Below are 8045 nucleotides of genomic sequence, written 5' to 3'. Positions count from 1 at the left end.
AATGTGTTTATGTTTGAATGCATAATGTATTGAAAAGCATGACTACGAATGTTTCTTGATATAGTTGAGCATGGTGTGTGTGTGTGTTGGTGAGGGCTACTTACGGAGTAGATTTTATATACTCACCCCCCCTCTACAATGATTGTTTCAGGTGAAGGACTCGTGGGCGACCATGGTGATGGGACGGAGGAGACATGACGAGCGAGGACCATAGGCTGCTTAGTAACTCTTGCTTAGCTTAAGTGATTAGTTAAGACCTTATGTTAGGGTCAATAAACTATTTGTTCGTATTTGAATATTTGGGAGATTCCCCCTTGTTGTTAGTTTTATTTCGGGATAGGTGCCTATTTTAGTTTTATTCCATGCATTGAGTTTTGCCTAGTTTGAATAATAAACTTGCCTCGTGGGGTGGTCCACAAATGTGGTTGAATGATATTCTATGAGATTGAGTTATCATTAAATTGATGAGAATTGGAACTTGATTTTATATATATTTGTTTGTATAGGGAGTTGGCATGACGTATTTGGGGGTTAAGTTTAATTAGTTGGGTAGTTAACCTGACCTAGAATTGTGTGGGAAATTGTGGGTCGTTACAGCTATTTCCCTCTTCATGTTATGCCACCAATAATGTTTCTTAAGGTCTTTGTACATTTTGGTGCTTCCTAAATGGACCGAGTATGGAGTATCGTGTGCCTCTCCCAGTAAGTCCTTCCTCAAAGAATAATCTTTTGGCACACACAACCTTTCGCGAAAAAGCAAAGCTACCTCACCCGAAAGAGTGAAATCTCCATGGCCCACCATACTAAAGCCTTTGGCAAAGCTAGGGTATTCCTTTTAGGCAACAATGATCCTCTGTCTCAGGCTAGGTTCCACTGAGAGTCGAGCCAACAACGCGGAGACATCATCCACCCTCAGCTCCATCTCCAAGCGTTCCAACTCGCTGTGCATTGGACAGCAGACCGCTACAAGAGATGCCACACTTGCCGCCCTTCTACTAAGAGCATCGGCCACCACGTTTGCTTTACCCGGATGGTAACTAATCTCACAATCATAGTCCTTCACCAACTCTAGCCACCGTCTCTGTCTTAAGTTAAGGTCCTTTTGAGTGAAAAGGTACTTCAAACTCTGATGATCCATGGAGACCTAAATTCTTTCTCCGTAAAGGTACGGCCTCCATAACTTTAAGGCGAAGACCACTGCTGCTAGTTCTAAGTCATGAGTGGGGTAGTTAAGCTCATGCACCTTCAGCTGTCGAGAAGCATAAGCTATAACCTTCCCATGTTGCATCAGCACACATCCGAAGCCCTTTCGCGAGGCGTCGCTGTAAACCACCAAACCTCCCGTCCCATCGGGGACAGTTAACACCGGTGCAGACACCAAACGGTTCTTTAATTCTTGAAAAGTCTCCTCACACTCGTTGCTCCAAGTGAAGGTAGCATTCTTACGAGTCAACTGCGTCAACGGTGCCGCTATCCGAGAGAAATTCTGGATGAATTTCCTGTAGTGACCAGCCAAGCCGAGGAAACTACGAATCTCTGTACCTGAACTAGGTCTTGGCCAATTGCTAACAACCTCTACCTTGGATCCAGAACACGTCAGTGAACTTCAGTGAACTCATTAACCACACAAACCGCCTCAATGCTTGGCACAACCTTCCTTGCATCCAGAACGCTAGCCAAATAGGCCGAAGCACCACGCTGAAAAAGATGGCTGGCCTTCAATGCTGACACCACCCTTGGGACCCCGGCCTTAACTCCTTTAAAGGTAAAGTTTTGTCCGGAGGGCAAGCGAAAGCTAACTTCCTTCTTCGAGCAATCAATATTAGCCCGGTTAGCAGCTAACCAATCCATGCCTAGTATCACATCGAAATCCTGCAAATCCAGTTGGATTAACTTCACCTCCAAGGTCTGACCATCGAAAGAGAGCTGGCCTTCTTTCACCACTTGACTAGTGACCAACACAGATCCTGACGGTGTGGATACCAACAACAAAAAGCCTAACGATTCTAGCTCTAGGTCCGCATGTCGAACAAAGGTAGAAGCAATGAAAGAATGACTAGATCGAGAGTCAAATAATGCGTAAGCAGGCATACTAAGCACGAAAACAGTCCCTGCAAAAGTAACACGCATGCAATAAAGCACAAGCATATACACACAGCTCAAGACTCGCAAAGAGAAGGTACCTATGACCACCGCCTCGGCATGCTTAACATCCCCCCTGGTGAGAGCGAAGACGCGCGCCCTATGGGTCCCACCTTGAGATGCGGCTGTAGCAGGGATCCTCTGGCCTAAAGCTTTGGTATTCGAGCCGGTCATCGGACACTCCCTTGCGAAATGTCCTTCCTTCTGGCACCTGTAACATATTCTTTTTCCCATCCAACATGGCTCAGCATGGCTCTTCTTACAAGAGGGGCACACCGGAGGAGCAGTCTGTCTTTGCACATGATGCTGGTGTCCTCTTGAGGGTTGACTGGAGGAGAACGATGCAAATTTCCTCTTGACCTCCGAGCTAGAGCCTATCTCCTGCTGAGACTGAGGCTCCTCGAGACATTTGTCCATAACCAACGCACACCTGACTGCCGCTGCATATGTAGTTGGTTCCTTGAGAACAAGTAGCCCATTGATCTCCCTACGCAAACCGTCAATGAACTTGTCAATCTTTAATTGGTCAGTAGGAATATATTGCATTCCGAAACGGGACAGCTCAGTGAAGTTCCTCTCGTATTGGGCCACAGTTAGGCTCCCTTGAGTGAGACGGAGAAACTCTGCCAGTTTTTCATTCCTGACAGTCACGGGGAAATAGTACTCATAAAGTAGGTCCTTTAATCTTGCCCATGTGACGGGTACGTTGGCGTGATCCTCCGCTGCCGCCACCAACTCCCACCAATTTACTGCTTCTCCCCGAAGCATAAACACTGCTCCCCAGACCTTGAAATCATCGGAGCATCCCAAATAAACATAAAGGGCTTCCAACTCCCTGACCCATTCCTCGGCCGCAGTAGGCCTCTCACTCACCCCGTTGAAAACGGGTGGCCCAAAGCGTTTGAAATCCCTGAAAAACTGAACTTCATCTTGCGGAATTTGTGCCCGGCAAGGCTGCTGCACTTGAGCTCTACTGGCTCCGTTCGCATTATTCAACAACACTTGCAATGCCTCATCTAGCAACTCCACCTGGGGATTCACCTGGGGAACTCCCTGAGGAGCTGCCTGAGGGCCCGGGGGTGCTACCCCTCCAGGAACTGCCGAGGGAACATTCGGATCCGCTGCTCCCTCACCCCTAGGATTCGGTTCCTCATAGTTTTGAGCTCTCGTGTTCCGCCGAAAAGCCATTGACTAAAAGAACAGAGCACCAAGGACATTAACGCACTAACCGGGGCACAACACAAGTGCGAAGTTCAAACAAGTCTATATAATGAACCAGGGAAAACACGCCAACCTATATAATATCAGACAACAATGACATCTCAACCATAAGCAATGTAAGATATTCATGATCGAACAACATAACTAGGAAACGTACCTGGTGATGACGAGGAGACTGACAAGGACCAAACCCTATCGACCTAGGTTCTAGGACAGTCTACAGGAACAACTCCGCTTTGATACCAATTGTAACGACCCAGAATTTCCCCCACACTTCTAGGTCACGTTAACTACCCAACTGATTAAACTTAACCCCAAACGCATGATGCCAACTCCCTATGCAACAATTATATAAAATCAAGTTCCACCACTGGTCAATTCAACAATAAATCAATTTCATAGAATATCAATCAACAACATCCGTGGACAACCTCACGGGGCAATTTTATTATTCAAACTAGGCAAAACTCAATGAATGGTAGAGAACTAAGATAGACACCTATCCTGAAATAAAATCAATAACAAGTGGGAACCTCCCAATTATTCAAATACGAACAAATAGTTTATTGACCATAACATAAGGTCTTAACTAATAACTTAAGCTAAGCAAGAGTGACTAAGCAGCCTATGGTCCTCCCTCGTCATGTCTCCTCCGTCTCATCACCATGGTCGCCCACGAGTCCTTCACCTGAAACAATCATTGTAGAGGGGGGGGGGTGAGTATATAAAATATACTCCGTAAGTAGCCCTCACCAACAACACACACACACATCATGCTCAATTAAATCATGAAACATTCATAGTCATGCCTTTCATCACATTATGCATTCAAACATAGACACATTCCATAAAATTTGGTGACAACCACAACCAGGAACACGTTAACTACCAACCTCTAGTCTCCCTAACATCTCAAGTACCTCTACGCTTATCACAGCTATCCTAGCCTTCCACAGTTAACTCCTTTGAGTAGAGTCGGCCTCTGACCATTTTTACCCAGAGCCCCGACACTGCTGCATCAGCCCTCGACCATTTTTACCCGAGGCCCCGATGACTTGACCATCTATTGGCCCTTGACAATTTTTACCCAAGGCCCGAATAGCCTTCCTTCCAAAGGACTCCTCGTATCGACCCTCGACCGTTTTTACCCGAGGCCTCGATACTCAATTAGTGACGTATCAGCCCCCGACCATTTATACCCGACGCCCTGACACTCACTCATTCATTTCCTCCAAGAATCCAACTCTCACCAGAGTGTTTACTATATACTTTCTTAAGCCATTACCCCTGCATCTTTCAACTCACAAATACAATTCAGCATGCTTCCACAATATAAACAACATTCTAATAAATGAAATAATAAACCAATCATGCTCTCACAATATAACTTTTCTTAACAACGGCTCCACAATGAGTTTTGTCGCAACAAAGCATAACCAAACAAAACACAAGGCACACCGAACAACTTTTCTTAACGACGACATACTTCACCCAAAACACTTAGTATCCAGCATCAATATTCAATAAGCATTACTAAGTATAATAACATACAAGGCACGCCGAACAACTCATGCATATTCAGACAACAAAAATTTCCACAGCAATACTCAGCAGTTTAGAAAAGGAGAAGCCTCACCATTTTCACCGACACATATCCAACACTACTCAAAGTATACCGATTAACACAACGAGAGTTATTTAGCACAACGACGTAACAAAATTAATATTAAACGCCACAAAACCAGCACACTAGAGACCATTTAACATACATTAACGCACGCACACGCCCCTTGTCTACTTACTCACAACCGCGCCCTTAAGTTTTGCGTCGACCTCACACCTAAGCACTAAAACAGAAAAATACAGCATGTTACGTACACTATTTAGCCTTCGAAATCAATTCTAAAAGGGTTCAAATGACTCATTACCACCAAAACCGACTTCGTATAGGTGTGGGTCACCTAGATCTAGCTCGCCAAGGTGTGGGTAGCCTAAATCGAGCTTCAAACGGATGTGGGTCACCGCCAAACGTCCTAAACGCTGCTCTAACACACAAATCCTGCCACTGGAGTTGCTGTTCGTCGGATCGTAGCAGCAGGTCGTCGAGGTTCGCCGCGGATCTCATCCGTTCGCCGTGCGCCACCGATTCGCCGCGGATTTGACCCATTCGCCGTGCGCCGCCGCGAGGAACGCTGCTGGTTTGTTGTAGACCGCTGGGGTTCGTGGAGGACGCTGGGCCGTTCGCCGGAGAACACGTCGCCGTAGGAAATCACTCCGCCGCTGCTGTTTGGGTCGAAGTCGCGCCGCCGCTGCTGCTGCTACGAACGTGGTCGCCAGCCGCCGCTGCTGCTGTTTCGAGAAGGCGCCGCCGCTTCCGTCGCAGCCGTGGGGTGTGGTCGCCGGTGAACAAGAAGAAGAAGAGGGGTGGGTGACGGCTAGGACAACAAGGGAGGAGAGAAGAAGAAGATGAAGTCCTTTTTGTTTTCTTTTTCCTCTTTTCCTTTGGTTTAAAACCAACTTAACCAATAAAGGCCCAACAAGTCCAAGCCCAAGAGAACAGAAATCCATTCCATCTTAAAACAAGACCCACTACACGAAGTCCGGTAAATATAAATTCAATTGGAGTTTAGAGCCCGATAAATATGTATAAATTTAATTAACAATTAATTTAAAAATTAAATGAAAAATCTCCTGATTCGAGACTAACTAACCTGAGGGACTCGGGGCGTTACAGACGGGTCTGCTGCTACCGTCGTGTGCCGCTGCCAGTGGAGTCGTCCGCCGCCACTGCCTTGCCGGGGAAGAATAGTTGTGGGTGGCGACTGGTAGGGAGGAAGAAGAACGAGAAGCAGAATAGGATGAAAGGTTACGATTATGATTTCATGTTTTCCTTTTGTTTTGTTTTCTTTATTTACTAACCTTATTTTAAAAAACAAAAACCTTTTTCCTCAAATTTTAAAGAGGCCTAACTAAATAAAACTAACGGCCCAAAACAAGGAGTCGAAAAATTATATTTTATTAATTACAGTAAATCCCAAAACAACCCAAAATAAGATAATTTTCCTTAACTCTAAAACCCATGAATTAAATCCGAAAAAGTAAGAATCAAATATCCCAAAAACCTCGGATCTAAGATTTAACTAAAGGTATGCTACAAACTCGAAAACTTAATTTATGTTAATCCATAAAATTTACTTGAATCGTAAATTAAATTCCAACTTACCCAAAATTGGAGCTATAATATCTAGAAAATCCAATAACTTAAATTATCAGCTTAGGGGGAAAATCAAAACGCACTATTTATCTCTTAAAATAAACGGGCAGAGAATGCTGGGCGTTACAGACTACCCATCTTAAAAAAAACTTTCGTCCTCGAAGTTGACCGGTCGCACAACTCTAACACTAGGGCGTTACAGACTACCCACCTTAAGAATTTTCGTTCTTGAAAGTTGACTAGTCAATGATCCTTAGTGCTTGTCCAAAATCTTCTTAGACTGCTTAGTTACTTCCTTGCAACAACCTTACTATAGAAAATTTCTTGCCTCCTTAGAGTTTTAGTTTCTCTAACCAAGATCTTAATAGGTCTCCCTAGGCCGAAGAGTTTCCACCTTTCTATGCTACTAGCTGCCCTGCTCCTCTTTTTGCCTTTCAAGAAGTTGCTTGATTCTTCATAACTGCATTTACATAGAGCTTTCACCCACTTCACTAATTAACTACTAGCACCGATTCCGACGGTGTGAGGGCCTACAACGAACAACCCAACAGTTCCAACTAAAGGCTCACTTAACAAACAAAAGTAGAGAGAATCAATGAATAAATCACAAAGTCAAGAACACTCAAAGCTATGGTAATTCCAATAATATCACTTTCAAGAGGGGAGAGCATAAACAAGCGAGGATAGGGTACGAGTACCTGTAACAATAGCATTCTCTACTTTTTCCTGAGTTAGGGAAAAGACGCGTGCCTTCCGAATACTTTCCGTTACTAGTGCCTTCGGAGCTAACCTTTGAGTGTTTGAATTAGGCATTGGACATTCTCTATAATAGTGACCTTCATTTCCGCACTTAAAACAAACCCTTTTTCGATACCAGCATAGACCAAAGTGATGCCTCTGACAAGTGGGAGACAATGGGGAATCAACGTGCCTTTGACTCTTTTATTGAGGGGTGGTCTTTAAAGGTTGACTATCAGATGATGGAGGAACCTTTCTTTGTACTCCTTAGGAGGACCCGACTTCCTATTGTTGTTGAGCCTTATCAGTGTTGTCCTTATCCATAACCAAGGCACCCATACTATTTCCGCGTAAGTGGTTAGCTACCGAAGGTCAACTGGTCCTTTAATCCCCTTACACAGGCTGTTAATGAACCTTTTAATCTTCCTCGCCTCGGTGGGAATTAAATCCAGGGCAAAACGAGAGAATTCCACGAACTTCTTGTCATACTGGGCTACCGTCATAGAGCCTAGAGTCAACTGGAGAAACTTTGCCTCCTCAGCGTCCTTCATTATCTCCGAGAAGTAATAGTCATATAGCAAGTCCTTGAATCTCGCCTAGGTGATAGGTACATTAGCATGGTCTTCTGCAATTGCCAGTGAATCCCACCATTTAAGAGCTTTTCCTCTTAACATAAAGACTGCACCTTTGACCTTGAACTGATCATTGCAGGCTACATACGCGTACAGAG

This window comes from Momordica charantia (genome assembly GCF_013281855.1).
Source record: "Momordica charantia cultivar OHB3-1 chromosome 4 unlocalized genomic scaffold, Mcharantia_2.0 BLBB01000004.1, whole genome shotgun sequence".
NCBI classification, from domain to species: domain Eukaryota; kingdom Viridiplantae; phylum Streptophyta; class Magnoliopsida; order Cucurbitales; family Cucurbitaceae; genus Momordica; species Momordica charantia.
This window is presented reverse-complemented; position numbering follows the sequence as displayed.